General features: G+C 43.8%; 1 pseudogene; it reads left to right on the forward strand.

Annotated features, from left to right (window-relative positions):
* The first annotated feature begins 7,560 nt into the window (after positions 1-7,560).
* LOC146867926 (NADH dehydrogenase [ubiquinone] 1 alpha subcomplex subunit 13 pseudogene) lies at positions 7,561-8,454 on the forward strand (annotated as a pseudogene).
* Positions 8,455-13,163: the final 4,709 nt, after the last annotated feature.

Below are 13,163 nucleotides of genomic sequence, written 5' to 3' on the forward strand. Positions count from 1 at the left end.
GTAACAGCCTATGCATCTATGGCCTTGTGGAGGGACTTGAGGGCTCCGACCCTCTTGTTTTCTTCCAGTCTTTTCTTCCAAAGCTTCTCAACATTCCAGAGTGTCCACCACTGAATATTCAAAGAGCACACCGTCTGGGTTGTGTCCCTCAAACCTCTTCTTCATCAACTAAGCCAAGAGGCATTATCCTATATTTTCTGGAATATACTGACTTACTTAAGGTTTTACAGGCAGCCCAGCTTAAGGGAAACATTTCTTGGCAAGGATCTAACCTTTTTTTGCTCAAGATTATGCAAAAGCAGCAGCAGACCGTCAAAAGCAATTCCTAGATATGAGACCCGCACTTCGAAATTTAAATGCCATATATAGTTTGTTTCACCCATGCCTAATTAAGGTGACTTACAAAAATAAAACCACTAACTATGAAGATCCTGTTCTATTACAGCATTTCTTGGATACCTGTAGGGAAGAAGATATGGAAACTGCTCGTTCTTCGCTGATTTGACTGTTGTGTTAATATTGTTACCCATTTTCCCCCTCCTTTTTCATATCTTTTCCAGTTGCACTGTCTGTAGAAGGAATGACATGACGCTTACTAGATTGGATTATTCTGTTTTAACTTCATTGTTATTTGTTTTCTCCTCGTCTGTCATATTTTTCAATTTATATGATTATGTTTTTTATATAATATATTCTCTTTCTTTTTATCACTAGGTAATATTTTCATGGTACCCTGATTTGTGACAGTTACCCAGTCTGGATGTCCTCCTCCTTTTTCAGTCCTCATCCTGGAGTTTTCCGATTGGCTGTGCCTTCTTCCTTATGTGGCTCCACCACCCCGTTCTCATTGTATGTTTGTGGTATGTCCTTTTGTTTTCTCTTTATTTTTTCTCTTTGTTATCCTCTTTTGGCCTTTCTATTTCGCTATATACTTATTCTTTGATTCTTTTTCCTATCTATTCCTTTTTTTTATTTCCTATTTTTTATTAATTTCACCATTGCACAGTTAGCACATATCATCGCACAATCTCCAATAGTACATTTAGATTGTCATATACTATTACATAACAGATCATTTCCAGCATCAAAACATCCTACTTAATTCAATAGGTTAACTTCATCACTCGTTGCAACACCAAATACCTTAGGTTCATCGCTACTCTCCTGCGATTATCCTCTCAAACTCAGGCCCTCTTTCCATTTTATAATAGGGTCCCATATCTTTAATCCCAATTTTCTCCCTGTTCTGCCTTTCCGAGCGTATATATTTTTTTCCAGATTATAAGTGGATAACAGGTTAGCGAGCCAAACTTGCATTGCTGGGGGGTTTTTATCCAGCCAGGCCCTGGCTATGCAGAGCCTAAAGACTGCCATTGCAACAAAAATAAATTCTCTTTGGATAATATTGGTATCTGTAATAATCCCTAACAGTATTTCTGGGGGATTTAGAATAATCTGTATATTTAAGGAGGCATCAAGGAACTTCTCTATATCGTTTACCACTGTTTGTATTTGCGGGCAAACAGCAAATATATGGATTAGATCTGCATCAGGGGAACTACATCTTGGGCATGTGGTACCCACAGTCCCCCCCCCCCCATTTTGCTATCTTTGCTGGGGTGAAATATAGTGAGAATAGGGTTTTATATTGCTGCGATTGCAGCGGCGAAGAGCAGAGGAGAGTGCGCCCTAGGTCCAATGACTCTTTAAACCAACTAGCCTCACCTGCCAGCTTACCCGCCCATTTTTCACTGTGCTTAGCCATATCGTCTGGCTTTCCTGCTATCAAATTCGCATAAAAACTCCTAATAGAGCAGTCCCCCCCTACCCTTATTTTCTCCAATATATCTACCTTATCAAAACCAGCTCTCCCGCCCTGCTTAGTCCCCAGAAAGCTTCTTAACTGCAAAAATTTGAAGAAATCCCTCCTGTCTAAACCAAACCTGCTCATTAAATCCTTATACTGAAACACCTCTTCCGTATTCCTCAAATCTCCAATCTGTACTACCCCCTTCTCCGTCCACCCGGCCATTCTAGTGTCCCAGAAGATTTGCTTTGGGAGGGAGACATTTTTGTACAGCCTGATGTATCTATTGTACCGGCCCAATCCAATTTTTTTCATCACTGCGCTCCAAATCTTAATTGCGGCTTGGACTGTCTTAAACCTAGTTCTTTTATAATATGCAAAGTCAATACATTTAAGAAAGGAATTCTCTACCTCTGGTCCCAACACTATGGAATATATCCTAGATGAATCGTTTAGTGTTCTAGTGTCCAAACCGCCCCCGCCTATCAGCCCTCGCATATATTGCAATGCAGATGCCCAATAATATAGTCTAAAATCGGGGGCTCCCCAACCTCCTCTCTCTGTAGGCAAAGACATAAAACGGTATGCTCTGCGTGTCTTGCCATGAGCCCAGATAAATCTGTTTAATATATTTTCGAGATCTTTAAACCATTTCACCTCAAACCATAGCGGTATTGTCCTATAGAAATACAGAAATTTTGGCAATATTATCATTTTAATAACATTAGTGCAGCCCACTAGTGACAAATGCATGTTATTCATTCGATCCAGATCCGTCTTAACTTTTACCATCAGGGGCGCCAGGTTTTTCTGTACCAGTGAGTCTAAATCGGCTGTAATTGCAACCCCCAGGTATACTGCTGAGTTGATAACTCTTGGATCGTTGAAAACAATATGTTGATTACATATTATTTGCGTTTTGGAGCTATTTAGGCTGTACCCCGATATTTGCCCAAATCTTTGTGCCTCGGACTCAATTTCTCCTATGGCCATACTGGGGTTGGGCGTCAATATGGCCACATCGTCGGCATAAGCTAGGGACTTTACCTCACACCCATTCAAGCTTATTGAAGGAATCCTTACATTGCCCTCTATTTTCCTTATTAAAGGATCCAAGTAAAGAGCAAACAGTAATGGGGAAGATGGACAACCCTGCCTAGTCCCTCTCCCAATGCTGACTGCTGCTGATTTACCCCGATTCACTCTGATCCTTCCTGACGGGTTCTTATAAAGAGTCTGCATTGCAGTTATAAAACTAGTCCCCAATCCATTCCATTTTAATGTTTGCCATAAATATTCCCATGAGACCCTATCGAACGCCTTTTCGGCGTCCAAAAAAAGTGCCGCGATAGGGTCCCCCAGAACACCAGCCGCATCCAAGGCTGTAATCACCTGCCTAATGTGTTGTGTAGTGCCTTTACCTGGTATAAACCCATGTTGAGTGTGACATACCAATCCCTCTATTATCTCTGCTAGTCTTATTGCTAGTATCTTGGAGTAGACCTTGGTATCTGCGTTCATCAGTGTAATAGGTCTATATGACCCTGGGAGTAACAAATTTTTCCCTTTTTTTAAGATAACGATAATATCCGTTTCCCCCCATGATTCAGGGATCTTGTCCCCCTTTTGCGCTTCCATCATAACATGAAGCATGTCCTTTCCCACGACTTGATAAAACACTTTATAAAATTCCACCGGGAGCTGGTCTGGACCGGCTGCTTTGCCTGATGGTAACCTACTTAATGCCGTGACAAATTCCTCCTGACTAAAGGGGGAGTCCAGCCTATCCTTTTCTTCCATAGATATACCAGGGGGAGTAATATCGCTAAGGTAGCTTTGAATCTCCCTTATAGAACCTCCACTACTCCTGGTATATAACTCTTCATAAAACTGCCTGAACACTTCCCTTACTTCAGTTGTTTCCGTGACACTAACTCCATTCCCGTCCGTAATCTCCTTAATATCTGATGCTGCTAGTCTCTGCCTAGTGCGTACTGCTAATAAGCGTCCTACCTTCTCACTTAATTCGTAAGCAACTTCCCTTTTAGTTAGATAATTCTCTGCTGCTTTTTTTGAGATGCTTTCTGTCGCCTCCGCCCTAAGGGCCACTATTTTTATTAAATGGTCTTCTATTGGCGCCTTTTCCCCTATATCCCGGACCAGTTCCTCCTCTGTCCTTACCAGCTTTTGGTAGACCTCTCTAATTTTAAGTCTTGTCTTTTTCTGGGATGAAAACACATAGCTCATTGTCTCGCCCCTAACGCCGGCCTTAAAGGCGTCCCATACTACTCCCAGGGGAGCCGTACCTTTATTAATTTCCCAATAGGTCCTGATCCAGCCGGTCATGTGAGCCCTGTATCCTTCATCCTCCAAAAGGGCTCTATCAAATGTCCACTGCATATCTTTTCGCCGTGTCTGACCCAATCTAATGGTTAAAATCAGAGGGCTATGGTCTGAAACTATACGGGGTTGTTTTTCTATTTGCGCCTCTGCCATCAGGGGAATTGAGATCAAAAAATAGTCCAGTCTGACAAGTACCTTATGGGGAGCCGAAAAAAAAGTACTACCATCAATGCCAGGGTTTAGCTTAATCCACGGATCGACTAAGGAATTATTTAACACCATATCTGCCAATGCCTTATGTGTTCTCTTTTTCCTCCCTACGTAAACGCTCCCTAGTTGTACAAATGAACTACTGGGGTCGTGAATATTAAAATCTCCACAGCATATAATTGGTTCAGGCCATAGTGCCAACTCAGTGTTTAAAAATTGAAAAAGTTCAGGGTCGTCTTCTGTTGAACCATACACAGAAACTATGGTACATTTTTCTCCCTTAAAGTTTATTTCCACTATTACCCACCTCCCCCATTGATCTTCCATTTTCTTTATCACCTCCACGTCGGCGGATCTCCCAAGTACAGCCACCCCCCTATGCTTCGTCCCTTGCTTGGAGTTTGCTAACACGGCGAACCCTAGGTGGTCCAAAAGATAACCCTTAGAAGCTTCAAGATGTGTTTCTTGGAGACAAACCAAGTCCAGCTTAAATGTCCTAAGTAATGCCGCCACCCTGAGTCTTTTACTCGAATCATTGAGTCCGCAGATATTGATAGTAGCAATCCTACAAGTCATTAAAATACATCATAAGTTTGACCAACTCTGCATACCTTACTCAATCTGTCACTTTGCCTTGAAGATGTCTCTGGTAGATATCGTATATCGTGTAACGTCCTCCTTTTGACTAGAATATTTTGTGTAATATAAACTCCCTGTGCGATAGACTGCGTTCTCCTGTGCTGCTTCTTAAACCATACCTCACTTTTTCCCCCCTTTTTACCCCCCTTCCCTCCCCTAACCCCCCCTATTCTCCCGCTGTCCTTTACCCCCCTCCCCCTTCCCCCCTTTACTGGCAAATAGGTCCGGGGACCTATGTGTTGCCGCAAGAGCTTGCGTGGATTGCTCCTCACTCTCCCCCCGACACCCGTCTCTTCCATACTTCGTATACCCCTCCACCATATCTTTATCTTAGCTATTTCACCCTTGCATATGCTATCTCCTTATTGATAAACCAATGGCAATGAAGCTATACCTGAAGTCTAACTCTACCAATGCATGCACCCCTTTCCATCATATTCTAAACCCTTGGCATTTAGGCATTTAGACATTTAGGCATTTCTACAATTTCTTATCCCCCTTTCTGTGATTTAATCTCCTCTAAAAACTGTTGGGCCTTGATCTCTGAGAAGAAGATATTCGTTCTGCCCTTATGAACCACTTTTAGTCTTGCGGGATATAAGAGGAACGCCTCAGACCCTAGGACCTGAAAGGGTTTGATAAACTGTCTGAGTCTCCATCTTCTCTCTACCGTTACATGGCAGAAATCTGGCCTGGCGAAGAAAGTGTTTCCCTCAAAGGACCTTTTCCTATCAGGTCTAGCCTTATCCATAATTTCCTTCCTGAGCAGATAATTCCCAACGTATATCAAGATGGCTCTGGGAAATGTCTGTTGACCTGCCTCCCTCGCACCCCCTTGACCTTTTCTGATAGTAAAGGGGAATCTATGGGCTCGTTGAATCTCTCTTTCCCACTCCCACTTCGATTCAGGAAAAGCTCCTCTCATCAAGTTGACCATGAAATGCATAATGTCATCTCCCTCTTTTCCTTCCGCCACCCCCAAAATGCGAATATTATTCCGCCTCTGACGGTTTTCGAACTCCTCCAGCTTCCACTGCAGGTCGCTGGTCCGCTTTTCCTGCTCCAGTTTGAAATCCTGCCATGCCCCAACGTCATCCTCTAGTTTTCCAGTCTGCTCCTCCACCTCAGTCACTCTCTCGACGATGCCTTCATAAAGTTTATTAACCTTCTTGAGGGTATTGTGTATTTTCTTTGTGGCCTGTCTAGCCCTCCGACTTTCTGACCTTGCCTCCTCTTGCATCTGCTTAAGTGTGGCGCAGATCAGGTTGAAGGGTGCCAAATACTGCGCAGAGATGGGGGCGTTATCTAAGGGCTGTGAGTTACCCTCCTCTAAGTAAGATTGCGACGTTGCAGAATAGTCCCAATCTAACTTCTTCCCCCCTGCAGTAGGTGATACCGAGTTTTCATCATGCCTTCTGCCCTTTACCCTTCTCTTTTTCTGTGTAGTCTCTTTCTTGGATGAGTCTGATCCAGAGCTTGTTTCTCCATCTAGCTCCCCCTCTTCTGATGTGTCGTCGTTTGACTGGGTAATGTCCGTGTCTTCATTAACTGAGAAAAAACATTCCCCATCGACTGAGGCTCCCTCTCTCTTCTCCAGCCCCAAAGATTCGTTACCTGCGGCACTTTTCCTTGCTAAGTGAGAGTTGGTAGCATCTTTAGTTATTTCTTTACCCCTTTTGCTACCCATCTCAACTTCTAGTTGCATAATTGCTTCCATCATGTCCGAATTCTTACAGGGCCCCTTTGTCTCTTTCAGTCCACTGTTGTTAGTAGAGATGGGGGAAATGGGTTGCATTACCTTAGCCGCTATAGCTCCCGCGTTACCTTCTGTACTACTTCCGACACCTCCGTTGCTGGTGAATGCCGCTGCCACTGTTGCTGCCGCTGCCGAGACTCGGGGTTGCCTAGCAGCGGATGCCTCTGCGCAGGCAGCGTCTACCGCTGCGTCCTCGAGGACGTTCGTACACTCAGATTGCTCCGTGTCCGGCTGAAAACTCTTCCTAGATGTGAAAGCCTCCTTCAGGGTAGGCTGTCTTAGCGTCGTTTCTCTTCCTCTGACTTCGCCTTGGATTGTTCCTATAATGGTGGTTTGAACGAACTGGTCCGTGTCTTGCCTGGAGCGGGGCTGATCGGTGCTCTCTGGCAACGCTGAGTCCGGTTTAGAAGATACATCGGCGTTCTCCGATTCATCCGCTGCCTCAGGTTTGTTCATTTTCTCAGTTTTCTTCGCCCTCTGGGCAGGTAGTGCCTTCCGTATAGCACCTGGCCCCCGCTGCTGTGACCCATAGGGTAGATCCATACTGCTTCTTTTGGGGTCTGCATGCGTGCCTCTGCCACCCGTCTCCCGCTGGTTTGTTGATATGTCTTGCTGCGGTTTTGTTTTATCCTTCTCCTTGTCCTTGTCTTTGCTGGCTTTTGTTAATCGTATCGGCATCTTTATTAGTCGGACCACAGCTTTCCACTTGGCTAATCTTACGAAAAACCGGGTGATTCGAGCTTTAGAGGTAGGGTATTTTGTGCATACCCTGGTCAACCCTGCATGCAGCCAAAAAGCCAGATCCATGGGAAAGGTATATAACCCTTATACAACAGCCATCAGAGTATCACAGGGAGAGAGGTCCGAGCAGCTCCTCACCACAACCTCACAGCGGCCATCTTGCCCCGAGCATTTAATTGTTTAATTGAAAAAAAATCCTGTTTCAGAATTTTCTTTATTAAATAAAAAAAACAGTTTGGTGCCTGTCCTCCATTCCACTGACACAGCCCTGCGAAACAGGAAAATGCGATAATGGGAATCACCATGATGACAGTTCCTGCCTATGCTTTATAAAGATTGCCAGCTTGCCGGTCATTTAAAACTTTTGCAGGTGGAGCAGTCCCGGCCTGGCAGATGTAAATTCCTCTACCAAGACAACGGAGATTACTCCATCCTCTAATAATAAAATCAGGCCCTTAGCCTTTAAGAAAAACTAGGGCTTTCAAACCCGGGGGGTACGGCTCTATCGATTACAAGAGACACCTGCCTCGGAGGGGGCTCTCTGGGGCTCTCTGGTTACTCCGTTTGCTATTGGGATTGGCATGAGCATATTCGGATATTGGACTGTATTCAAGTGGAACAGGGAGAGAAGGCGCCTGCTGATTGAAGATCTAGAGACACGCGTGGCACTGATGCCCCTCCTGCTAGCAGAATCTGACCGAAGTGTTTTGCGGCAGCTGCAGGAGAATCTTGAAGAGGAAGCCAAAATTATGAAAGATGTTCCTGGCTGGAAGGTTGGGGAGTCTGCCTTCCACACTGACCGCTGGGTCCCTCCGCTCATCACTGAGATGTACAATCTCCGACCCCGGGAAGAGCTGGTGCATAAACGCTTTGGCTTCCAGCGCTACGTGTAAAGTTGAAGACTGGGGAAGTCGTGGCAGCGGCGTTCGCCAGATGTTGTATATGTGTAATATTATTAAAGATATATATTTGCAGTAGCCTGAAATCAAACTGTATCTAGTGCAAATGATTCTTAATAAGTGTCCATTATAATGAGGTACTACAGAACTTCACTGGCAATACACTTACAGTACCTCTCAAAAAGAATACATCTTTGCCACCATGAAACTTAAAATTACTCCATAAATTAAAGCCTAAACGGACTAGAGGATGGAGAACCAGCAAATCAATAAGGAGAGCTCAGCTGGAAGGGAGCAAAGGGCCAGGCTCGTGCATGACAGGGCCAGACTGGCCATAGCAGGCACTGGGCTTTTTCCAGGTGAGCCGGAAGGGTAGGGGCCGCTTTTGGTCCCATGGGGGCGAGTTGCGTTAATTGGGCCGGTTTTACAGCAGTGCTGCAATATCGGCCCTTGGAACAAAAGTAGGAATGGTGCTGCCAGAGGGATGTTTCTCACTAGCACCCCCTTCCCCCTGCTAACGGGGCCGGTTGAGTGGATTGTCAGGGCTGGTTGCTGTTCTCAGTCCAGCCGTGGTGCATGAGATAAGCCATAGAAATATTTGGGATGTAAACTGTGAAAGAAACATCAGGTAAAAATATGATAGACTCTACAAAATTGAAGCAAGTCTATTTCTTTTTCATGTGCATAATATAATACTACGTCATTGAGAAACATTTATTTAAAGTGATAGTTTTAAACATGAATTTAGAAACATTCATGCACTCCACCCTGACAACAGTGTCATAATTAACTGAAAGGAAATTACATTCTCAAGTGCACCCTATAAATGGCCTATACTCTTAATATACATAGAGCAATCATATAGTCTATTAGATCAAACACAAGAGAGTTTTTTGTACAGGACTTCCTAAACGCATATGTTTGATTATGCCCCATATGTGATAATAAAGAAATAGAAAAATTAAACTCTGTGAAAAAATATATTTACTAGGATCACACACAATTTGGTCAAGTAGGGAAGGAAGAATTTTAAGAGTCTTTAAAAGTATTTTTAACCAAGTATTTCTCTGTTTTTATTTATCCTGAACATGTTGGTAAGTAACGTTGATGTTTCTGTTATTAATGTGTGTGTTGGATAGGTAAATGGCTAGACCACTGGGCGGATGGACTGCTAGATTGACAGATGGGTATGTGGTTGGGTAAATACATTGATGGATGGATGGAGACTATGGGGATGAATGGAGAATGTGTAGATGGATGAATGGATTGATGGATGGAAGTTTGGATCTGGTTGGGTGCTTGAATGGCTAGATGAACAGTTCTGGGATGGGAATATCCACTGCATGGTATACAGGTGTGTTTGTTATTATTACTAGCATTATTATGATAATTATTATTATTGAACAGGTATGTTCCCCTGCTCTGAATCTTTTACTGCATGTACATCTCATATGCCAACTTTTATGTTGGCTCTAGAATACCACTAATCTAAGCGATTGTGCGAGGCCGTTCCTTACCATGTGAGGTTCTGGACCTGTCCTTTGACCTGGAGGAGTGCACCAAGCATGCCCATCATATTGGACAAAGGTTTGATGTTCCACTGATGACAGCATACTGTGTTTTTAGACTGATAGTGGGACTAGACCTTTTTATCTGTGTCATTGAGAGTGTGGCCTATCAGTCCTTTTTTTGCAAAGTTCTGATATCATGTGAATACTCCAAACTTTGCGCTGGAATTCTGTGTTTATGTCGAGTGCATGTGTATGTATGAAGTGTGTGTGTAGCACATGTACAGTATTAGGGTTCCGTGTGTAAGTAGGCCTGGGAACTGAAGCCAGGGGGATCTATTTTAGATTCCTTTGGCTTGGTACTGCACAAGATGGAGGATGGGGATAGCTTCCCAAGACAGTGGAAATGAACTGCCTGAGTTCCTGTGGCTGGTTGATGGGGAGTTGAGCAGTAAAGTGAAGAATGTGGAGATAGAACTACCCTTGGCAATTCCACAAGGACTCTGTTTTATAGCAATGGGCTGCAGGCTAGTCCTTTCTGACTGCTGCCATTTGAATGAAGAAAGGAGGAGGGATGCGGACTGCCAATTTTGTTCTTCTCTGCGAGGAAATGTATATATCAAGCCTGCACTTTTATCTATCCTTGATAACTGCTTCAGAGAGGCTGTCAAAAGCCATGTGAAAAAACCTCATGCTTCACTGTGCCTTTGCTGTGGGTGTTCTAATCTGGATACATAAAACCTGAGTGCTACTTGCTGTGTTAAGTATCACTCTACATAAAGGCTGAGCCTAGAGAGCAGCCTGAGAAGGACTCTTAAAAGGATAACCACCCCAAACCAATTCTGAAGCTTTAGACAGTGTATACACATCCCCTGTCTACAAAATGTGTATAAAAGACCCAAGAGACCCAATCACCACAATTTGTTCCAATTCCAATCCTTAATAAACAAGGAAAGTGAGTAATCTCCAGGGTACTCAAGGGACTGTTGTGTGACTAGGGCCGGTGTCTTCCTGACAGCCAGTCTACCAGAAGTGAGAAAGCATCACCTGAAGCCTTCATGTCCCAGGAACTGTGGAGCATCCAGATAAAGCTGCCATTTCTACTAGCACAGGGTCTTGAAGCTACCACCGGAGACTGAGTAAATAGCTCTGAGGGGAGGTTGACAGACACTTCACCGGCTTCATCAGAAACAATCACAGTGAAATACACAAGCACACACAGAAATGCACTATTTCCCTCAAATTGGCTCTAACCACTTACTTTACATTTCTCTCTCTGTCTCTCTCTCTCTCTCTCTCGCTCTCTCTCTGTCTACTAGTAGTAGATCTAATACCTTCAAGCTGCATGTCCACGTTTGTCAACAGAGCTACCAGCACTATCATGCAAGGTAGTAGGGGGCAGAATTATGTGACAACTGTCCCTTATGTTAGCTGTCACATTTTGCTTGGTGTGCATATGTTTGATAATCTTTTAAGATTTATATATGTCCAGATACTTATTAACGTTTGTTCAACACTTTGACTTGTACTTGTGTTAGCCATCTATTTACTTAATTTTATTTTTGTGCTTGACATAGTCAGATATGATCATAAAATTAACCTTTTGTCCTGAATTTTGACCCTTTGTCCTGAATGTTAACAGTCATTGCCCAGAATTTGTGTCCATACAAGGTAGTTACCCTAAATGCAAAAGTACTGAACTGAGATATTAGTCAGGTCAATGCTTCAAAGAAGGTGCATGCCTACAAGTGCATGGCGAGGGGATTCCACTGTTATGCTTAGCCCCAGGTAAAATACGAATTATAGCTTGCCTATTTTGTTTTTGTTTTCCAGGAACAGTGGAAAGTCTCTGGGGGTAGCGAGAGTCCCAATTCTCGAGAAAATAAGAAATCTGAATACGAGAGACTGCCAGCACGTGACCTGTGGAAATCTTGTGGTTCTCTTGTTTTATCAGAAATATGTTTCCTTTATAATAAACTGGCTCACGAATCCCTGAGTTGGTTTAACACATGGACAAGGTGGGCAATTGCCAGTGCCCCCACCTTCCAAGGCCCCTCCTTGTGAAAGTAAACTTTCCTTTTATCTAGTTCAGTTCTGTCCATTTCCATATTACAGCCTCTCTCCACTCTACCTACCTCTTCTTCTGAATCCCTCTTGATTTGCCCAGTGACATTTTAAGGATTTTGAGGGGCCCTGAAAAGACATCTTTCAACTGTTTTGTGCGAACCCCATTTCTAAACGTTTGTTTGATGGTATGCGGGCTTCAATTGGCAGGAAGTGGGCACTAAGTTTACAAAGAAGGGGACCCTAAAATATCGCTTATCCTGGACCCCAAAAATCCTTAAGACAACACTGATGAATACCTTATTCTGTGTAGAACAGTGAGGCATATTTACAAGGGAAGTGGCGAAGTGAGGCGCTAGCCTTCCTGGCTTAACGCCTCACTCCGCCACTTCAGAAACGCAGGGCTGCACCATATTGACAAGAATGTGGTGCAGCCCTGCATGTCCCCGAGTGATGACGCTACACTTAGCAGCCTAGCGCCAACACAGGCACCCTTGCACCATTGTGCAAGAGTGTCTGCGTGCAGGGGAAGATTGTTTACGTGCAGGAGGTCCCCCTTCCTGCATATAAACAATATTTAAATGCTGTTTTGCAACTTCTAAGCGTGCTGCTTAATGTAGCACACATAGAAGTTGCAAAACAGCATTTTTTTAAAATGGTTGTTTATGTGCAGGAAGGTGGACCTTCCTATACATAAACAATCATTGGCCGTTTGCTGTTTCCATGTGTGCGGCACAACGCAGCACAGATGTAAACAGCACTGGGGCATATGTACAACCCCTATCGCCACAGGAACGCCGCAAACAGTGACGTTCCCTTGGCGATAGGGACTTGCACATATGCCACAGTGTGATTTCGGCGCCACTCCATTATCAAACTTTTGCTCTCCTTCCTCAAGTCAAAGACTCCTGATGAAAAAAATGCCTTGCCGACGTAAAATCAGTGCCGACTACTGGCAGCCAGCAACACAAAATGATCACTGAGACATGCAAAACGAATCAGCACATATATATCTATCAAAATAATATTACAATCTTGCGGTTACGTAATAGTGGTATGACTGGTTAAATCACAGCAGTTGCAAAGCTCAGGGGCCACAATAAGCCACACTATGGAAGTGATTGCCACTCTTAGCGACTCGAATTCACACCCGGTTCCTGCTAAGCCTATACACATCCAATGATAACCAATAACAT

Source organism: Triturus cristatus, chromosome 1_2 (assembly GCF_964204655.1).
Source record: "Triturus cristatus chromosome 1_2, aTriCri1.1, whole genome shotgun sequence".
Lineage (NCBI taxonomy): Eukaryota > Metazoa > Chordata > Amphibia > Caudata > Salamandridae > Triturus > Triturus cristatus.